General features: G+C 39.2%; 1 pseudogene; it reads right to left on the bottom strand.

Moving 5' to 3' along the window:
• Positions 1 to 230: 230 nt before the first annotated feature.
• Positions 231 to 19,210, bottom strand: LOC129024161 (mitofusin-1-like; annotated as a pseudogene).
• Between the last annotated feature and the right edge of the window lie 4,055 nt (positions 19,211 to 23,265).

Here is a 23,265-nt window from a genome sequence, read left to right as displayed (position 1 = left end):
TCACATAAGTTGGTACTGTTGCTTGTAACTAATTCCAGATTTTAGTTTTTTCTTTACCCAAAATTAAAACTAAGGACACAACACTCTTAAAAAATACAAATACCATGAGATACATCATTACCAGAATCTACATAGGGCTTTGCTATTTAGGTACAGTTAGTAACATTCATATTTAAAGTCATTTCATAAAAACAACAATTGTCCCGATCTTACAAGTTTCATTTCCTCCTATCATGGTCACCAAAGCAATCTCTATTGTTAGCATTCTTCATCACGTGAAGGTAGAAACTGCTTAGTAAAATTCTCCAGCTCATTTTCAAGTTGAACAGCTTTATTTCTTAAGAGCTTTAAATTGTTTTGTATTTTCTCCCACTGATCTATTTCTTTGGGTAATCTAGCAATTTCTTCTTCCAGTTGTCTTTGAGTAATATCAACTTGTTGGCACAGGTGAGCAAAAGTGGTAGCCATTTGTTGTTTTACTTGGTGGCTGCAGTTTGCACTTGTGGAGCTAGCAATCATCTTCATTTTTTCAGTTGCATAGTTAACAAACTGCTGTTTAAAAGCTCTCTCCTTGGCATGGGTGGTCCAGGATGATCTTTCATAAAGATACAAAGCTCCATACATAGTTAATGAAACAGATATGAGTTTCCAGCCTATAGTTTTCCAAATAATTCCTCCAACAATATTGATGCCCATAGAAGTTCTAGATGTAAGAGAAGCCAATCCTGTTACTAATGTAATCATGAGTTCTTCCTGTGATGCATTATCTGGCATTGCTGGACTGGTAGGAGCAGTGGGAGTAGAAGCTAAAGATCTAGGGAGCTGAAAGATAGGCTCTGATAATCCTAGGAGCACCATTTGAGCATTTCTAGGGCCCAAAAATTGAGGTACGAGGGAAGACCAGCCCAGGGAAAAATGAAATACAATATCCTCTTGAAAATCTGAACATAACTTGTGGTAATTTAGATTATAGCTGAGATCAAATTTCTTGCAAGGGATCAGTGTATGTAGTTTATCCTGTATACCAGCTGGAAGTAATGGCTTCAAACTTTCAACAATTTCTTGCTGGAACTGAAGCACTAGGTGTTTACTTCATTGGTGCATCGATCAGCCAAATTTCTTCCCATACCATCCTCTATATGCTTATTTAATTCACTTTTATATATTTTTAATACATCTGGAGTAGGATGAAACTCTGAACAAAATTCATCAACCAAAACAGACAGTCGACAAATTTCATCTGTCATTGCACATGACACTTTGTTTGCCACCTCCCCAGTAACCTCCTTGGTTTTTTTCTTAACATCCAGTGTTAAAAGGTTCATCTGGTTTCAGATAAAGTCCAGTCTATCAGTTTGGTCTTCCTTCTCTTCCACTGCATAATGCCTTTTCTGTTCAGCTGCCATGTTTATTGAATCCTTTGTTTTTTCACAGTAGCTAGTATCTGTTTAGCTCTGATAGTGTGCTGTTCAAACTGTTTTCACTGCTGACTGTGAGATACACTCCTCAAAGATTTGTTCAAAATTCTGAAATTCCTGTAATCTTGCCTGAAATCCTTCAGCAGGTGCCCCACATCTTCCATATATTCTGGCTCTGATGCAGAGGCATCCCAACGATTATTGAGAATGAAAATATTAGGCTTGGAAAGCCACTCATTCACATTGTGAAAACATGTTTTTCCGTATTCGTTAGTGTTGATTCAGAGTTTGCAACCAAAACAAAGACATCAGCATCTAGGCAAAACTTATCAATCCAGATATCCAGCTCTGTAGTAACATCTGTGCCTGGACTGTCTACTAACACCAGGTAATCTCTCAAGAGGGCACATTTTGCTTTTGGCCAAAACACATGTACAAGACAGCCAGCTTTCAAGTTTTTGTCCATGTGAAGGGCATGGGCCAGTTGATTAACTGTCTTTACACTCTTTTTTCATCTGATCCTTCTGTCATAAGATAGGATTTAACTCCATCAGTTCCTTCAACACTTAGGAAGCAATTGGTTATATGGCCAATCCCACTAGTGAGAACTTTATCCCACAACATTGCATTGTTAACAGAACTCTTCCCACTGCTTGGCCATGATATATTAATCTAAGGTCCTTTACAATCTGGCTTTTGCTTACAAAGTCTCTACCCTCTTCTTTTGCTACTATTTCGTAGCACCTTAAATTTAACTACTTGAGTTCTCCAAACACACTGTGGTCTCTCTCCCCCTTTCTGTTTATGGCTTTCTGCAAGAAATGGGCTTTTGGACCTTTTTCACATCCAAAGCTACACCTATTTCTCATTCTCAGTAGGACAGTTGAGTCATCACCTTCCCAGGAGGCTCTTCCTACTCCTGAAACTTTTTAAAATAAGAAATACCAGATTTGATTTTTAAAAGCTTCTTAAGTGTAGGAAGCCAAGCTAAGGATTCACCGTCAGACTTGCGCTTGTAATTCTTGTATGAATTGCGTGAATTCTCTTTTTTAAATATTTTTTTGAGACAGGGTCTCACTCTGTCACCCAGGCTGGAGTGCAGTGGCAAGATCACAGCTCACTGCAGCCTTGACCTCCCTGGCTCAGGTGATTCTCCCACCTCAGCCTCCAGAGTAGCTGGGTTCACAGGTGCATGCCACCGACACCTAACTAATTTTTATTTTTTGTAGAAACAGGGTTTCACCATGTTGCCTAGGCTGGTCTCAAACTCCTGGGCTCAAGCAATCCACCGACCTTAGCCTCCCAAAGTGCTGGGATTACAGGCATGAGCCACCACACCCAGCTGAATTCTTCTCTTGTTAGAGTTGTCAAAATACCTTGAGGTTTCTGGACCTATCAGAAAGTGACATTCTTTAAATACTGAAAGGTCAGGAACCCTGTAGGGGAACATGTAGGCAAGGTACCAGGCCAGTCTTTTTCCACATCTATTGGCTTTAAAGTCAATCTCAATTTCTCGAAGCAGCCTGGTCACATTCAAAAATATGATATTCCAGTCAAAGCCTTGGTAAAATAACCAGTGGCTCAATTGTATCCTGTCACAGAAGAAAACAGATTCTTATTGAACTTAGGCAGACAACTATATTGCCATAAAATAAGAATACTCATGAATAATTTGTGGATTCTAGATAAATCGGGTAAAGAGAAAGGTAAATGTCTCAGTTTTGTTAACAAAAGTATACATTACCCATTGATATAAGGTAAAAATAGCTTAAGAGGGAAAAAAATTCTTAACTCTGTAAAACAAAACCATAAAAAGAATTAGCAATAGTTCTAGCAAAAAGTCATAAAAATCATTTCAGTCCTTCATCAAGTTAGTCTCACGTAATTAATTCTTGTTCTGCTTAATGTTGGGTTACCAATTTTATGAATACAGCTTTTTAAATTAGAGTTTTAAAAAAAATTTTACCCAGTACAGTTGAATAATTTGAATGCCATAAGCAGAGTTCTGTATTTCAGAGTATCTGTCAGACCCTCTTCCATGAACCTCCTTGAAGACACAACATTTTAAGATTTGCAAAGACCTTTTAGAAAAAGAGCATCAGAATACAGCAATTTACTAGGACGTATCAGATTTTTTGAATCTCACACAATTTTGGAACACATATTAATAACATCCCTATGAACATAATTCAAAGTTAAACACCATTTCTTATTGGACAATGATTTCCATTTGATTTTAACATACAAAATAAGCCTAATACGTTTTCTTGAACTCTCAGAGGATCTTTTTTTTTTTTTTTTTTTTTTTGAGATGGAGTCTTGCTCTGCTGCTCAGGCTGGAGTGAAGTGGCATGATCTCACTCACTGCAACCTCCACCTCCCGGGTTCCAGAGATCCTCCTGCCTCAGCCTCCTGAGTAGCTGGGACTACAGGTGCATGCCACCATGCCCAGCTAATTTTTGTATTTTTTAGTAGAGACAGGGTTTAACCATATTGGCCAGGCTGGTATCAAACTCCTTCTCAGAGGATCTTTTAAAAATGTCTGAAAGTTTGTTTAAAGTCAAAAAGACTTAATTTACAATTTTAAATTTCATTTTGGGAAGTTTGTCAAATATCAAAGATTTAAAACACTTGATATCAGAATAGGATCACAGGTCACTGTAAAATAATAGTCATTCATTTAGCCAAAGTGATAATTAAAAGTCTTCATAAAGCTAAAAACTTTTACTCTTTGACAGAAAACAGTTTTCTAAATAATCAAATGACCTAATAAAGATAGCATGAGGCAAACTCCTCTCTTTTTTGCAATTTACTTAAAAGTTGAACTAGTCTTTTACTGTTTCTTATTATTACTAAACAAAAATATTGTTCAAAAGAGAAAATCAAATTCTACCTTTGCATTGGTGTATTATTAATACTAAAGCTAATTTTACTAAAATTTTATAAACAAATTTATCCATTCTTAGACTGACCACATAAGATAAGATTTCCACAACTCTTTTATAAACTCTTACAAGTTTTTTTCATTCTCTCTCTTTCCTCAACTTTCTATATCCATTCAGTTATATCTATCATTCTTTTTTATTCCTTCAACAAAAACAACCTTTAAATCACCTTTAAACTAGACAAAGATTACTTTTCTTTGAAGAAAAAACACATTCACTTGTCTTTCTTATAAACTTTCTTACCAAAAACATCCTACTTTTCTTATGCAGTCTGTGTACAGAATTGTTTCTCTTATATCCAGTAATTTTAATTACATATATTAACTATAATTTTAACTTTCAGTAATCCAAATTTCTACAGTAAAACATAGGAGTTAAGTAATTTTAATGTTATATATATCAGGTGCAGAGCCCAGGACAGAGGACAGAGCTGTGAAGACAATGCCTGAAGGATCCGACCCTTCCCAGCATGGCCAGGGGGCACAGCTGGGCCAGAGAGGATGAGGCCATGTTGGGCTTGGCTCTGCTCTGCAGCTTGTGGCCTAGGCACTGTGGACATACCTATGTCTTCCAGCCTCACCATGGCCACCTGTCTAGACCCCAGTATTTAAAGGCTGAAAATGAAAGACGCAAGTTCACAGAAAGATGTGCACAAGGCTTTAGGGAGGTCCGTCACCCTCCCATTACAGCTTTAGCTCACAGACAAATCAAGCAAGCCTCAAAATGATCACAGAAGCAAGACTTTTATGACCTTAAAACATCTAGTAGAGATGGCATACATTTGTTTGAGTGGTAGACTCAGGTGAATATATCTAAAATTCTGAAGACATTTCTATTTTATTTTACCAACAATTTTTAAACTAGCTTTATTTACTAAAAATTACTAAAGTCACGTGAATTCAAAATGCATATGGCCTAGTTATTTAATTTATAAGTACTCATTTATTTATAAGTAAATTTAGTATCATTTACTCAATGTACAAACAGACATGTACACATGTATACATAAAATACAAAGAATGTGTAGCTTTGATTGTAAAATATTAGTCATGCGACACGTGAAATTCGCTAGTTTAAAAAGAAAGTTGGATTAAATTATGCCTCTGTAAATGGAACAAGTTGAAGTTTATCTGTCCCACATGACCAAAGCTTTTACTGAGTTTTAGAGAAAAGAGGGTAGAAAATTTACATCTCAAAGCACAGGAAGAGAATTTAAGCATTTTCAAGAAAGACTTTGGGTGTGTTAGTTAGAGAAAGATTAAAAATGGATACCAATGTAACACAAAATAAATAGGAATTAACCATAGGATTATACAGATGAGCCTAGGAAAATTCAGAAACGTTTTCAAAATAACCAAATGCCAGAAAGCCATATTTTGAAGACTAATATTTTTAGATAGGTGGCTTCTAATTTAGTCTCTGTTTTTCAACTGGACCACTGAGCTCAGGGCAGAGCCCATTAAAGAATAGGGCCAACAAATCATTTGCACTTTCCACGGCCTAAAACTTATGTATGTGAAAAGCAGGAGCAGCTGGAAGGCAGAGCATCCAGATCCCCCAAAATCAAGGATCTCATTTTTACACTGAATCTGTTGTCCTCCAAAAGAGAGAAACACTACAGGACTGGGCTGTGCAAGGCTTCCACAGTGTACTTCGCTGCAAAGACATTTCCAGAAGGTGGTGGGAGACCCAATACTCGTTAGCCCACTCTGTGATCAGCCCATTCACCACAGAAGTCATCCCTCAGTGGCAAATGTTTTCATGGCCTGCAAATGTGCAAACCACTTTTTTTTTAATTTAAACATGCAAAAAAAAAAATGAGTAGCCTGTGCAGTAATAATCATTCACTCTAAATAACCACTGTCAGCCACCTTCAAAACTGCAGCCCTTGCTAGTGACCCACCAGTCATCAAACACACATAGGTCAAGTTTTCTCTCACAGCATAAACTAATCCTTGGTCCCCCCAAAAGCCAGAGAGACCAGGGAACTCAATGAAAAAGAGACCAGAGCTTGAAATCTGAAAGGAACCTGTCCATGACTCTTAGGGCTCCACAAGGAAAACAGGAGATCTTAAAAAGGAGTTGTGTGGCACCTTTTTCTGTGCACCTTTTAATGGGGTTTTAGGGCTGCTAGAAGTCTCCTCTAGATTTTGTTATATGGAATTGAAGATGACAAAAAGGAAGGAGGAGGAGAAGTGGAAGGAAACGGAACAAGTCTTAGTGGAGCCAATTTGGGGAGCCAATTTTAAGTTTCCCAGAAAGACCAATGAAGCTTTACATTTTTTCTCAGCAAAAATCATGCCAACAAGAAAGGGAGCAAACAGAAGGAGCAAACATATCATTGAAAAGGGGATTTCAGTTGACTGAAAAAATTCCCAAAAACAGAATCTAAACTAGAAAAAGCAGAAAGGCCTTTAAAAATATTAGAGCCTGAAAATCCACTTTTAATTAAGCCGATTTCTGACTATAGTGTTCCTATAAAAAGGGTGTCTTTTCAAATATCTTATCAGATTTCATCCAGGAAAAACAGTCAATATTACTGACTTTTGAACTTTTTTCCCCCAAAGGTGACTTTCAAATGACTCACCAAAACCAAAAAGCTTTAACCAAGGATATGACCTAACCAAGGACACATGAGACATTTCCAAATGCAAAGTATTCCTCACAAGACCCAGAACCATCCCAAAGACAGCTCAAAGAAAGGACAGTTTTGCTAGCCACAAATGGGATACAACCCACATTTGTATCCGGCAATATTCTCTAACATCTCAGCTTCTTAGCCGACTGTCTACACACAAAAGCTGACCATCCCATGTACCCACAGATGAAGGATTAAAAGAGAAAGTTGGTAAGACAGGAACTCAAAAGATGTTCATGGGAGGGAAGAGGATCAATAATAAATGAATACCCCAAAAAGTTAAGTCACATAAATATCAAACCAATTTTTCAATAAATGTTTCTTTTCCTGCCTTTAAGGGCTTACATCAGCAGAGACTGATTCCTTGACTGGGAATCGAACCTGGGCCCTGGCAGTGAGAGCATCAAATCCCAGCCCTAGACCATAGGGTAAAGTGTTTTTTTTTTGGGGGGGGGGGCAGGGAGGTAAATCCTGGATGGGCTCCAAAGCAGACAGTTTGAGCATACAAAATATTTTAACTTTGATTTAGGATTGCCCTTTAATTTAGTCAAGAAAATTTCTAAGGCTAGGCATGACACTATTATATGTCTTTTAAAAGAAATTTCATCCTCCCATATATACAAATAAGGTAATTGTTTAGAATGAGAGATCTTTAAAAGGATCCAGCTTTTGGCCACTGATGATTAGAATTTCCAATGGTATAATTATTCCAATAGTGACTCAATCCAATAACCCTCTTTATGGAAAGCCCAGGAGGAATTGCTCAGGTTTAGAATAAGTTTTTACCATATAAGCAAAGAGGGTGCCAAGAATGGCAGTGAAATGGAATAGCTAGGGCTAGGAGGGGGAGGAGACACAAGACAAAGACAAATAGAGGAGTGCTTGTTTCCAGATTTGTTTCATCTTTAGAAGCTTCTGAGTATTTTCTAATTTAGTCTTTGAATTAATTTGGCATTGTTATCTTTTAGAGACACTGGTTTAGATTCCTAGAGTCTTTTAGATGCCTCAAGATACCAAATTAAAGCAGACATCCTATTTATGCCATTTGGTCTTTTCTTTTAGCCCTTCTAACTGTGGAAGAAAATGCATTGCGGAAATTCAAAAGATCAACAGGTAGGCCATTGTAATTCCAAATCACTTTCAGTTAAATTCATCCATCAAGAAAGAAATTCACAAGATGAAGCACTATAATTTTTGCACCAAGAAACCGAGATTCCCAGAAAGGGGTGACTCAGCACCTATACTCTTAGAAGCAAAAGCCCTCATGAATACTCACCACAAGGGGAAAATGTCCTTTGTGGACAGCTGGCAACAAAGAACTCCCAATAAAGATATGAACCTCAAACCAAGTTAGGAGGGTCAGGGAAAAGAGGGGACTCACTAACAGAGTATGCAGCTGTCAGGGAGGTGATGGAACACAAGGAGTTCCTGCAGGTACAGTGCTCAAATCTGTGGCAGCACCAGAATGCATAGTAAGAGAATAACATCATATCCCACTTCTGACACCGTTTAACGTCGACCAAGAAGAGGCAAAAGAACTGACTGCAACGCAGCAAGCATTTATTAGGGCCTTAGGAATTGCAAATTGGGAGACACAGATTCAGCGAGAAGCCAAATTATCTGCCAAAGGGAGGAAGCAGAGTAGCAATTTTTAAAAGGATGCTGAGGGTGATTACAGAAGTTGTTTTGAAATAAGTATCATTGGTGGAGGTGGCTGGCTTTGTAAATGAACCTATAGTTCATTAGTTGTCACTGTTCAGGAGTTGCAGCACTGGCAAAATTCAGCTGTTTTCCAGGATGCTGTTGTTGTGGTGGTTTAGCCCAGTTCAAAGTTCAAGGCAAGTTCCTGTTTTGCAAGTTCACATGTTGTATAGGTAGTCCTTCTGAGAATGGCTTCCCAACTCCATTTTAGAGCTCTGAAGCAGAGTGATACAATTTGTATAACACATTTCACATTAGCTACCCACTTTCACAGGAACTAATTCATTCCTGTGAGAGGAAGAACTCACCCCACAGGAGGGCCTTAATCTCTTCATAAGGGATTCACCTTCATGACCCTGACACCTCCCACCAGGCCCCACCTCCTAACACATTGGAGATCAAATTTCAATATGAGTTTTGGTAGGAACCCACCACATCCAAACTATTGCAAGTATATGTTATGCTAAGAATGTATTTGCCCCTCCTCTGTCCAGAAAAGCTTTTCAACATTGACTGAGAATGAAGGAACTAATGGTACCTTTGCTCCCTAATCCTTTGGTTTCTCATCTGGCTCCAGAAGGGGGTGGTGGTGGGCAAAGGTATTTTACTTTTTCCCACCACACCGATTGATAGGAAGGTCCATTATAGGAGTAATGAACTCAGTGCTTGCTGCCCAGTTTTGTCTGTGGGTCCCACATACATTTTTCTAAGGGTCACAGGCATACAGATGTAGAAGATAGAAGTGCAAAATAAAGTTAGACCTCTGCTTGACAGCATATATCTAATGAAAAAAAATCTAAGATGAATCTAAACCTTATAAAAGCTTAAGGAAAACAAACATCTCCAAACCTATGTAAGTACTTGAAAATATGAGAGCATATATTTGTAATTTTGTGGTAGGGAATACTGTGTTAAGCTTTCCATGAACACCAGAAGTTATAAACAAAAAAAAAAATGCCAAGCTGGAACAGATAAAAATCATAAAATAGCTGCACAGCTGTATTAGGGTTCTCCAGAGAAACAGGACCAATAGGATATAAATAGATAGTTAGATAGACAGATAGATAGATAGAGATAGATGATTGATAGAGATAGATAGATAGATAGATAGATAGATAGAGATAAATTGATAAGAGGGAATCTATCATGGGAATTGGCTCACGTGATTATGGAAGCCGAGAAGTTCCATGATCTGCCATCTGCAAGCTGGAGAAACAGGAGAGACGGTGGTGTGATTCAGGCTGAATCCAAAGTCCTGAAAACCAGAAGTTCCGATGTCCAAGGGCAGGAGAAGATGGATGTTCCAGCAAAAGAAGATAGAGTGAATTTTCCTTTACTCCACTTGTTTGTTCTCTCTGGACCCTCGATGGATTGGATGATGAGGGTGAGGGTGCATCTTCTTTACTGAATCTACTGACTCAAATGCTACTATCTTCTAGAAACACCCTCAAAGACACACCCAGGATCAATGTTTTACCAGCTATCTGGGTATCCCTTAACCTAGTCACACTGACATAGAAAATTAATCATTACAACAGACAAAAATATAAACAAAATAAAAAGGCAAGTGACAAAAAGGAGAAAATATTTATAACAGGTAACAAAGCATTAATATGCACTTTCTCTAAAGGTCTCCTACAAAAATCAATAAGAAATAAAAAAGAACTTCAATGGAAAAACAGGCAAAGGACATGAAATGGCAGTTCACAGATGAAGCACTACAAATGGTCGTCCTCACTAATGCTTAATCTTGGTCATTTATTTATTCAACAAGTATTTAATGAGCAGCTACTACATGCCAAGCACTGTAATAGGTGCTCAGGATTCTGTCGTGAACGATATATACAAAATCCTCACCTTCTTGGAATTTACATTCTGGTGGGTTTAGACAAATAGCAAAAATTAAGATACATATTAGTGGTGAAAAGTGCTTTATAACAAAATAAATAAGCAAAGTAGGGGGATAGAGAGTGCTGAAGGATGTGCTATCTTAGAAAGGATAGGTAGAGAGGATCTCTTATTATATGACATTTGAGCAGAAAAGGACTGAAGTGTGAGGATGAGGCATGAAGGAAGATATCTGGTGGAACAGCCTTGTGAGTAGGAGCAAAGACCATAAGTAGGTGTCTTTCCTAGAGTGGTCCACATTCAGCAAAAAGGCCAAGCAGCTGGAGTTGAGTGAGCATGAGAAAGATGAGGTCCAGAGAGTCAGCAGGGGCCAGACAGTGGGGACCTTGCAAGCCACTGAAAATACTTTACCTTTTATTTAAAATGAGATGGAAAGGCATTGGGGGTTTTTGAGCAGAGGACTGATGTGATCTGAATCGTGTTTTTTAAAGAAACACTCTTGCTTTTATACTTGGTATACTTGGAATAGACTGGGGTTGGGAACAGTTAGAATGGGATCAGGAAGATCATGTAGGAAGCTTGAACAATAATGCAGTCAAAAGATGATAGTGGTTTAAACCAGGGTGGTATTGGTGGAGGTAGTGAGAAATGTCTGAATCTGTGGGTGTGACAGAAAGGGTGGAATCCAGGATGGTTCCAGGGTTTTGGCCTGAGCAATTGGAAGAATGGAGTTGCCATTTTCAGAGATTGGATAGTGCATAGGTTGAGCAGATTTGAGGATAAGATCAGTTCAGTTTGGACATCTTAACACTCTCCTATCTTAAATATTATTGTTGTCCATATTTTAGTTCTACCTTTAAAAAATTCCTCCAGTTTAGGATTTTGATTAAATTAAATTAGAGTTGTCAGGCATTTGAGTAGGCAGTTGATTTTCAGTATAAGTTTGGAGGTCATAACTGAAGCATACATTTAGGAGTTATATTTTCTAAAAATTAAAGAAATATAAACTAAAACACAATACTGTTTTTCATTCATGAGTTTTGCAACTTCCTAAAAATTAATAAGTACAGTCTGGGTAAATGAGCACTCATATACATTTTGTGGGAGTATGAAATGGTAGAGCCTTTTTGGAGGGAAATTTCATGGTTTTAATCAAGATTTAAAATGTGCTTATCCTTTAATCCAGCAATTGCACTTCTAGAACTTTATCCTCTAGGTATGTTCTCACATGTGTGCAAAAATATGTGTACAAAGATGTTCAATGTCTCAGTGTGTAAGAAAAAATGGAGAAAAATTGGTATACCCAACGACAGAAAATGGTTAAGTACTTTATTGTTTAGTCAGCCTGGAGTATTAGATTTTTGTTGAAAAGACTGACCATGTGTCAGGTACCATAAGTCAGGTACTGTTGAGTGTTTTATGTCTTATCTCACTTAAATTAATTTTTTCTACCTTGATTTTCTTCTTTCTAGTCATGCATTCATTTACGTAACAATTTTTTGGGCACCTACTATGTGCCAGTACTGCCTACTTAATCCATAAAGATGGACTCACTTTCCCTGAACCCAAAGTTCCTAATCTCCAATGAAAGATATGGCCCTTGTTCCCAGAGAAGTATTTGTAAAATTTCCTTGGGGAAATCACAGACCACCCTCTGGAAGCTCCAGCAGTTATATAGACCCAAGTCCAGATTCAGAATCTGTGTTCTGGAGCAATGATTCAAGGACATACAAAGGCAAGAGTGGGAGGTAGTGTGGGCCAGAAGGCCAGGGTATACAGAAATCTTTAGCAGGTCAGCTTCTGTTTGGAAAGTATTGGTTAAGTGCGGATTTTGCTGCCAGGATGTGAAGACGCTAGGAAGCTGGGGTCCGTTAGTGAATACTAATAGTGCAATGTGGGCCATACACTCCTATTACCCAGCATTCCCTTCTATCCTCTATTCCCTGCTGCCGTATCTCAGGCCTGGGCAGCTTAAGTGTCTCTCCATTCCCTCTTCAACTCCAGCCCTTACAAGGCCAAATGCAATTGGCTGTGAATCCAAGCCTTCTGCCCAAGTGGCTGGGAAGCCTCTCCCACAGCCTGGCTGTGGGGTTTTGCCATGAGTCCCTGTCTCCTGTTTTTTGTTTTTTGTTTTCCTTCCCTGTGTATGTTTCCATGGTAACGGTCAAGCAGGCTAGTAGGATAGCTGCCTGAGAAGCCACCAGGCTCTCACTCTCCGCTCACTCTCAATATTGATCAGTGCTTCAATTCAGCAAAGGACAGGCAACAAAAACCCATGGGTCAGTTCTTGTTCTCTAGTAGTAAGCAGATATTGAGATAGAGTTAGGAGTCAAAGAGCTTTATTGGGGGATAGTTAATATCTGTGAAAGATAAAAAAGGAGGCAGTGTTGGGCAGGAAAGCATTCAGACCTTGATGTATATCTGACACTTGTGAAAGGAAAGAAGGACAAAAGCAGAATTAGGCAGGCTGTGACGTGGCTCTGACAAAGTCTCAGCATATCCAAGAGAGGGCTGTGCAGCAAAGATGTCCCATGAGAAAAGCCCCACACTGGACTGATGGCCAGACTTGAGTACATTTAGTGTGCTCAGTCATTGGCTACAGGCTGCCCTGGAAGACCATGGCATTGGTTCAAATATAGTGCAAATCTTGCAGGTGCTACAGTTAGAAGTTCTCAGCTAACTTCCCTGCTCACAGATGAAAGGTATGTTCCTGCTTGAAGGGAGAATTGAGCAGTGTCCATAGCTGCCACAATGTCTAACTCTTTCTAACCACCAGCAAAAGGTCACCATGGGTGTATATAAGCAGATCAGCATTAATGCAAGGTGTCACCTTGTGACACCTCTACGACAGGGAGTGCAACTTGGGCTAGTTCATTCTGCCCCACAGGGAGTAGGGGTGAGAGAAGCTCTCACCTGTGCTGTTGTATTTTTTCCTCCAGATATTAGCCCAAGCTTCACCTTCAGTTACTGTATATAGATACATACCTGCACATATATTTGAATATGCTTCTTCTCCATGTTTACCCAGTCAGGAGGATAAGGAAATAAAATGCTGTCAAGACATATGATTAGTGAACATATATATATATACACTGGGTATATGGGCAGCTAAATCTCCTTTGATTTTGGCTCTAAGCATGTACAACACAACAATTTTAGTAATCACTACCATTTCTGAACTGCCTGTACTTCTAATATCAAGTGGTTAAGAATCAAAAAGGTCTAGTTTTGAATCCTGATTTTGCCACTTAGTGACCTTGGACAAGTGACTATTTCCTGAGTCTCAATTTCCTCATTTGAAAAATGGTAATCATAAGAGTACCTATTTCCTAAGGTTATTGTGAAGTCATCTCCCTTTTATAGATGAGGAAACAGAGGCCCTGGTAGATTAATAACTTGTTAAAGGATCACACAGCCTGCAACTAGCAGGTCTGAATTTCACCTGCAGGTCTGACTCCAGAGCCCAGACCCATTATCCCACACCACAATACTTCCTAGTTTTCCTAGGCTGCTGCTGAAGGAGTTCTGCAGGCTAATAGGGAGCAAGAGGCACAAACAGGGTTTAGAGGTGTTCTCAGATCACTAGCGACTAGGTGAGAGAGCAGCAGTGGGATGCAAGCCATTTATTCCAGTGAACAAAAGTCAAAATAATGCATAACTGGTGGGATATTTGGGTGGCTATATGTTGGGCTAATGTGTATTTTCATGACAAATGATATATAGAAGTTTGCTTTCTGCAAGGTATAGTTTGAAAGGCACCAAAGGTCCCTCTGATCCTCAAATCAAACTCCTTCTTCTCCTAAAACACAAAGTATATGCCTGAAGTGCCAATGTTACCAGAAAGGGGGTCCAGATCCAGACCCCAAAAGAGGGTTCTTGGATCTCACGCAATAAAGAATTCAAGGCGAGCCCATAGAGTGAAAGCAAGTTTATTAGGAAAGTAAAGGAATAGAAGAATGGCTATTCCATAGGCAGAGCAGCCCTGAGGGCTGCTGCTTGCCCATTTTTATGGCTATTTTTAAATTATATGCTAAACAAGGGGTAGATTATTCATGCCTCCCCTTTTTAGACCATATAAGGTAACTTCCTGACATTGCCATGGAATTTGTAAACTATCATGGTGCGAGTGTAGCAGTGAGGAGGACCAGAGATCATTCTTGTTGCCATCTTGATTTTGGTGGGTTTTGGCTGGCTTCTTTACTGCAAACTGTTTTATCAGTAAGGTCTTTATGACCTGTATTTTGTGCTGACCTCCTATTTCATCCTGTGACTTAGAATGCCTTAACCTCCTGGGAATACAGCCCAGCAGGTTTCAGCCTCATTTTACTGAGCCCCTACTCATGATGAAGTTGCTCTGATTCAAATGCCTCTAACATATTTCCCCCCTCCCTTTTACAAGTGAACCCTTAATCCTAAGGGTTGTAGAGGGACAAAGATCCATCTTCTGTAACTTCTTCATGCTGAACAGAGGCAATGTTATTCCTACCTAACTACTGGGTCTCTTGTATTCAGGGTAGAAAGGAGCTCAGTTAGAAAGCCTCCGTATGGTGAGGGTCATTCATAATTCTTGAGTTCCAACAAAAGTGATATCTGGAAGATTAATAAGTGTTTAAGAAAATATTGAGTAAGCTTATCCTGCATTTCTACACAAAGAGTATAACAGCATTGTATTCCACAACAGTAAAGCAAAATAAATAAAATTATCCAAGCAAACTAAATTAGAAGGCTTTCCATGAGCTGAGCAACTGTTGGAACCAAGCTGATATGGGATCACTAGCTTATTCCAATGTGCCCAGAATTAGAATATTCATCCAGATTTTTACATTACCCATCCCTCTTGTTTCTTCTGAGCAGCAGCCAGAGATCACCAGTTGATTCACAGGAATAAGAGGGTTAGTCTAAATTGCAGGAAAAAAAAAAAAACTTAAAAACAACTGATGAGACTAGAATCTAAAAACAGGTGTACCACAGTCATTGAAACATAATTTTTCTCTCTCCAGTTTCCCATTTTTTACTAAAGACAAATCATGGTATGACTGATTTGCTTTATTATACTTGGCCTAATTATTTGTATAAAGTGCAGCAAGAATAATTATTTTTCACATAGGCTTTTAAAATTGGCTTTGATGGAACTCTGTTCCATAGAAGGAATCTCAGATCAGACTTTTTTTTTTAAGCTGAACCCAGCCATGGGGTTGTACTGTCAAATACCTATGACTTGGGTAAATTTCTCTCCTCTTGAGGTCCCAAGATAACTTGGGGCTCCTGGGCCTGTCAGAAAGTGACATTCTTACCACAGGTCAGGAACTTACCACAGGTCAGGAACCCTGCACAGGGACTGTGTAGACAAGGCATGAGGCCAGTTTTCCCAAGGGGCTCTGATTGGCTCTATCAGTCAAGTGTGATTCCTTAATGGAAAGCACATCATTCCAGTCAAAGCCTTCCTAAAATAACCAGTATCTCCAGTTGTGTCTTGTTGTAAATGAAAACAGATTCTTATTGCACTTATGCAAATAAGTATATTGCCATAAGTTAAGAATACCCACAACTTAGTTTCCAAATTCTGGAGAAATTAGATAGAGCGAAACAAATATCCTCCAAATTTTGTTCACAGGAGTATACTTTACTCAATTGTTGAAAGCTGTTAATAGCTCAAAAGAAAAGTTTCAGCTGGGCGTGGTGGCTCATGCCTGTAATCCCAGCACTTTGGGAGGCCGAGGCAGGTGGATCACTAGGTCAGGAGATCGACACCATTCAGGCTAACATGGTGAAACCCCGTCTCTACTAAAAATACAACAACAACAACAAAATTAGCTGGGCATGGTGGTGGGTGCCTGTAGTCCCAGCTACTCAGGAGGCTGAGGCAGGAGAATGGCCTGAACCCGGGAAGTGGAGGTTGCAGTGAGCTGAGACTGCACCACTGCACTCCAGCCTGGGTGACAGAGCAAGACTCTGTCTCAAAAAAAAAAAAAAAAAAAAAAGAAAAGTTTCCTTGACTCTGAAAAACAAAACGAAGGATCAGCAACGTTTTAAGCAAAAAGTTAAAAAAGATTACTTCAGTCTTCTATTAGTTCAGTCCATGCAGTTAAGTCCTGTTTTGCTTGATATCCATGAACATTTCAGCTTTCCATAAGAGTCCTTCAAGTTTTTTCCGCTATTCTAATGTCACAATCTCCAAAGTCATTAGAAACCTTCATTTAAGACCACTTGTTAGAGTTCTATAGTTGATTATAAAACCACTTTCTACAGAGGACCAAAACAAGACAATAGTCTGTAGATGACAAAAAGTCTTATTAGTTAGGACAGCCACGATTAAAACCACAATTGACAAGGAAATTTTGGCTACTTCTGTGGCATACAACAATTTTACATAACAATGATGATTATTAATCACATACACTAAGTCATTAGAATTATAGGAGTTTCTCATAATTTTGGAACACATACCAATAACATATTTATACCAATAACATATTTATACAAATACAGCCCAAAGAAAGCCAAACATCATTTTATATTTGACAATGCTTCCTGCAGGATTTTTATACCAAATAAGACAAATTTCACTGTTGCACTAGTGTACTATTAATGTCAACCCCAATTCTTAATAAAACCTTATAGACAAATTTATTCCATCTTAATCAGTTTGAACATAAGATTCTTACAAACTTTTTTTTTCCTTACCTCCTCAGCAAAGTGGATCATAAACCTTTTATAACCCTTTACAATTTTTGTGAAAGAGCAGTTCAGTGCTCTAAGAAAAACCTGTTGTGCTCTTATTCCAATGTTCAATTTATGGAAAAACTGAATACCTTTTTAAATTTTAGGCAATATGTTCACACACAGAATTTTTTTTTACAATTAATTTTTTGCAAATCTTCCACAACTTGCTCAAACTTGCAGCTTTATCCCAACTTAAAACAATCCTTTAACCCTCTAAACTTAGGCAGGAAATCCACATTCTCATGACTTCTTATAATCTTTTACCAAAAACACATTTCACTTTCCTTACACTCCTTGCATGTAAAACTGTTTTTATTGCCCAAAGATTACTTAGGTCACATGAACTAAAAGGCATTACAGTTTTTACTTTTCTGATAAAATAAGAACTTATTATTTTTAAGCCAATTAATTAAAACTCTTTCATATATAAATATCACAGACATAACATATATAAATACACAGACAGAAGAAGATCCAGTACTTGTAAGATTTTTCTTTTGCCAGTTTCTTAAATGGATTACTGGCTTAGGATGGAGCCCTTGGAGGAACAGGGCCAGGAAAGCATGCAGTTTTTAGGGCATAATAAGCAGGCACAGCTGGAAGGCAAAACAGATCCCCCCAAATTAAGGGTCCCATTTTTATACCAGATCCTGGATCCCCAAAAAGGGGGAATCAGTCCATCTCTCAAAACTATATTTCCTACCTAGCTATTACACACTAAGTCTCTCATAATGCAAAGTAATTTCTGATACCCCCAAAAGTTAAAAACGTCAGATAATGCAATGCAAAACAGAACAAAGCCTTAGATTTTGAGAGGGATCTATCCACTTTTAATTCCTGGGGTTTCATGAGGAAGACAGAGGTTTTTCCCCAAACAGGGTCTGTGGCGCCTCCTCTGCTTTTCCCGAGTCCCCGCCTGTTAGAGCTGGAATATCTGCTTTTAATTAAGCTGACTTTTAACCACAGCACTCTAAAAAAAAGAGTCCTTTTAAAATTTAAAATTTTAAAATTAAAAAGTATTACCCAACTTTTAGCCAGGCCAATCGGCCGATATTTTTGGCTTTTGAACTTTACCAAAAGTAACCTAATAGTTGCACTGAGAAAGTAAAATTCAAGACAGTTAGTGGAGGGAAAGAGAATCAACAAATGGCAAAGGTCACACAGATATTAAACCAGAAAGTACTCATTCCCTAAGCTGGGAATTGAACCCAGGCTGCTATTGTGATGGCAGAGACCAAGAGAAAGTACTGCCATGTGGTTACAAGGTTAATTTGCCAAGGACATTTTTTCAACATGTGGTCTCTGGGCAAGATGGTCACCCTGAGTAATAGAAAAGACAGGAAAGAGAAAGAGAGAGAGAAAAGCATTGCTTGTGGCAGGGTGGGGAAGGCGAGCATCTCACAGAGGCCCAAGAAAGACCCACCCATCCCAGCGTGATTGAAAAGTTCAGGCAGCTGCTTGTCAGTTGTGAAGGGATCTTTTCCAGCAGTCCCATTAGCTCTCAAGTTTCCCCTTTTAGGGAGAAAAAAGCTTCCCATGTCCCATGGTCCCGTACATGCCTCATCCTGTCACCCACAGCCATCAGCAGACTGCAAGGTAGATTAATTCAAAGAGAATAGCCATTAACATCCCATAGTGCCAAACCTGTTCTTAGCTGAGAGCACCTTTACTGAGAGGGTCCTCTAACCTCCTAAATCTTAGGAAGGACTCTAACCTTCCTAAATTGGGCCTCCAACCCAAGTTTGGTCAAGCGTCCTTGCCTTTTATTGAGAGGGCCCTTTAACCCTCTCTGTCTTAGGAGAGACTCTAACTCCCCTAAGTTGGGCCTCTAACCCAATCCATCCTTTACCCAGGTATATGCACCCCACTTACCCAAAGTCAGCCAATTGGTGTGCGCAGATGATTTTCCTTTTGGTCACGAGTTTCTTCAGTAACATCCCTTGGGGTTCACCAGAAAAATGTTACCAGAAAGGGGTCCCGATCCAGACCCCAAGAGAGGGTTCTTGCATCTTGAGCAAGAAAGATTTTGAGGGGAGTCCACAGAGTAAAGTGAAAGCATGTTTATTAAGAAAGCAAAGAAATAAAAGAATGGCTACTGCATAGGCAGAGCAGCCCCAAGGGCTGCTGGTTGCCTATTTTTATGTTTTAAAAAAATTATATACTAAACAAGGAGTGGATTATTCATGCTTCCCCTTTTTAGACTATATAGGGTAACTTCCTGACGTTGCCATGGCATTTATAAACTGTCATGGTGCTAGTGGGAGTGTAGCAATGAGGACGACCAGAGGTTACTCTTGTCACCATATTGGTTTTGGTGGGTTTTGGCCGCCTTTGTTAGTGCTACCTGTTTCATCAGCAAGGTCTTTATGACCTACATCTTGTGCTGACATCCTATCTCATCCTGTGACTTAGAATGCTTTAATTTCCTGGGAATGCAGCCCAGCAGGTTTCAGCCTCATTTTACCCAGCCACTGCTCAAGATGGAGTTGCTATGGTTCAAACGCTTCTGACACCAAGACTAATGAAATATTCCTTTCAGTTATGGTATTGTTCCAGATACTGCCAGCCAAAATGCAACAACCCCAAGATAAAAGCCTATTGCCTCCAAAGTAATGAGTTAACAGATTTAGCTCAAAAGGAGGGGGTGAGGCCTGAGGGATTTGAAAAGAGGGCGGGCTAGGTCTAGAGTCTACCACAGTGTGGGCTTTGGGAAGCATAGCGATATAGGGCCTGAGAAGGATGGGAGAAAGGGGCATGGAGGTAGGAAGTCTCCTAGTTCCTAGTTTTGCCACTGGCCTTCCAGGGATTTGTGAGTGTATACATATTTTTAGCTGCAGTTCTCATTTTCCTCCCAGTTATTATAAATTTCCTGTCTGGGGAGGCTGTTTTTCCTAGTTTCTTTCTCCCTTCTTCCTCTCCTTTTATTTGCAGTTGTTTGGAAAGCAGTGTCTTCCCAACTGTCCCTACCTACCCTTCTCCCTCACCTTCCCCCAGCTAATTACTCCTTCCATCCCTTCTCCCAGGCTTGTCTTTTCTCCTCAGCAACATCCAAAGCCAGTGAATTATTAGGTCTGAGATTGAGCCCAGACCATTGGGAATCCTGGATGCCACAGATGGACAGATTAGTACCTTAGAAAAATCATTTCCAGAGGCTCTTCCAGGAACAACAAAAAAGAGTCAGGAAAACGGCTGGGCACGGTGGCTCACACCTGTAATCCGAGCACTTTGGGAGGCCGAGGCGGGTGGATCATGAGGTCGGTAGATCGAGACTATCCTGGCTAACACGGTGAAATCCCATCTGTACTAAAAATACAAAAAATTAGCCGGGTGAGGTGGTGGGCGCCTGTAGACCCAGCTACTCAGGAGGCTGAGGCAGGAGAATGGCATGAACCCGGGAGGCAGACCTTGCAGTGAGCCGAGATCAGGCCACTGCACTCCAGCCTGGGCAACAGAGTGAGACCCCATCTCAAAAAAAAAAAAAAAAAAAAAAAAGAGTCAGGTAAACAAAGTGCTTGTTGGCCACCTCAGGCAGCTCAGGTCTCCAAGTCAGACCGTGGTACCTGGGCTTGGTGAAGTGTTGCAGGCATCTATTGCCAATTTCTTGCCGTTGAGCAAGAGAATTGGAATGAATAATGTTACAGTCAATTTTGTTTCTCTAGTTACAGAAAGACTACTTGAAAATACATTTGCAAAATTACTATCATTATTTCCTTTAGGGCCCTGAATCCTTTTTTTTTTTTTTTTTTTTTTAACAGTAAAATAACCATCTCTATAAATCTAATCTTAGACTTTTTTTGTGGAGCTGGATTAACAACTACTTTGTAAAGTCAGGGGCAAGGTTTAGAATGAGTGTCTGGCTGCGGGAAACAGTCACTCTCAATTGATTTTACCCTTAAAGAAAACCAGAATTTTGGGAAGGGAGGAAACCAATCATCAAGTCAAAAACTATAACCATTGTATTTGTGTAGCACGTGGCACTTAAATATTTTCGTTTGTTGCCTTATTTGATTCTCACAACCACTTGGTGGGCCAGATAGGACAAACAGTATCTCCATTCAATAGCTGAAGAGAGAGGCCCAGAGTAAGTGAATTGTGCAAAGTCACAAAACACATTAGGGGCAGAACAGCCTTAGAACACAGGTCTTCTTTGGGTCTGGGACCAGGATTACACCTTAGAGACCACCACAGCCTTTGTCAAACAAGGGGAGTTGATATGTAGATGTTTGGGGTGTTCAAGGAGGGAGGAAAAGGAAAAAAAACACATGAAATTTATTTAAAATTTATCAAAATACAGCTTACATAATATTAGATCATGTCCAAAAGTGGTTCTGCTAGAAAGCCTTCTCACTTCTTTCCTTGGACACCTGAAATAGCAGTTTCTTCCGTTTCAACTCCTTTTCATTGCCGCTCATTCTATTCCCAGACTCTGCCTAAAGACTAATATAAACATTTGCTTTCTTAGCTCTGAACTTCTCATGCAAACCAAAGAATGGGAGGCAAACACTGCTGCCCTTCATGGCCTTCAACAAATATGAAAAACCTGAGAAGAGAAAGAAGTTTTCGGTCACTTCTAAGTCAGGGTGACATCATTGATATATGGCACTACCTATTGGAAGCCAGCCCTATACCCCTACTCAAAAGTGATAGTGAAAATATGCTTGATCTATTTTTGTGTTTTTCAAACTGATGGTACAACCCCTTAGGAAGTTGTAAAAAAATCAGTTGAGCAATTTATGACCAGCATTTAAAAAAAATAATAGAATGAAATAGAAAATGCAAGGACCACACTGCAAGTGGTAAACATGAGTTTTATTTTGGACATTATACACACACACATACACACACACACACACACACACCCCCCACACATACAGGTTTATTTGTGCATCTGTATACTGGGTTGTGATGTAAAATATACTTCTTACTGTGGGTCACAGTGAAAATTTTGAAAGCTATCTCTCTAAAGAATGTATATACCACAATCCCAGATTTATGTTGTGTCCTAAGACTCCTCCATCTGACACATTATTCCAACAATACATTTTTCTACATTTTACTGCTTCCCTAGAAAGCTAGACTGACCTACATAGCTGACTGAGAGTCACTGAGAACTCTTTTGTAAAGAAAGCTGCATTTGGCAAAAGGTAAGCATTTATTAATAGAATACAGCAGTTTGGAAAAAAGTGTTTTGATGAAATACTTTCATTACACAGAGCCAACTACAAAATCAAAAAGCCAAAAATGCCTTACCATTTTCCCCTAAATAGGTGTGGTTATGTTAAAGCACACATAGGGCAGGAAGGACAACACATGCTTACAACAAAAATCAGTAAATGGAATCCCCTTCTACCAAATTTCCTGCCCAATTTCAGGCAAATAGTAAATTCATCAAAATTTCAGAAAAGAATTGACAGTACCTTCTTGGCTTTTGACTTCCTGCTCCTTTTCCAAACACTGTGCTTATCCTTGAACTTTATTGGGACTGTCTTTATAGATACACTGTACATTACTAGGTGATTTCCAAAAAGTATGAAAATGTTACCATGATTCAAATTCACTGAGGAGTCTGTGGCTCTTACAGCTATTCATGAAATACAAATGGCATGGTGACAGAATTTGTTTGAGTCATGAATTATTAGTCTTGTAAGCTTACAGCCTTTATAGATTCAATGCCATCCCCATCAAGCTACCAATGACTTTCTTCACAGAATTGGAAAAAACTACTTCAAAGTTCATATGGAACCAAAAAAGAGCCCGCATCGCCAAGTCGATCCTAAGCCAAAAGAACAAAGCTGGAGGCATCACGCTACCTGACTTCAAACTATACTACAAGGCTACAGTAACCAAAACAGCATGGTACTGGTACCAAAACAGAGATATAGATCAATGGAACAGAACAGAGCCGTCAGAAATAATGCCACATATCTACAACTATCTGATCTTTGACAAACCTGAGAAAAACAAGAACTGGGGAAAGGATTCCCTATTGGTG

Source organism: Pongo pygmaeus, chromosome X, assembly GCF_028885625.2.
Source record: "Pongo pygmaeus isolate AG05252 chromosome X, NHGRI_mPonPyg2-v2.0_pri, whole genome shotgun sequence".
Classification (NCBI taxonomy): Eukaryota; Metazoa; Chordata; class Mammalia; order Primates; family Hominidae; genus Pongo; species Pongo pygmaeus.
This window is presented reverse-complemented; position numbering and strand designations above follow the sequence as displayed.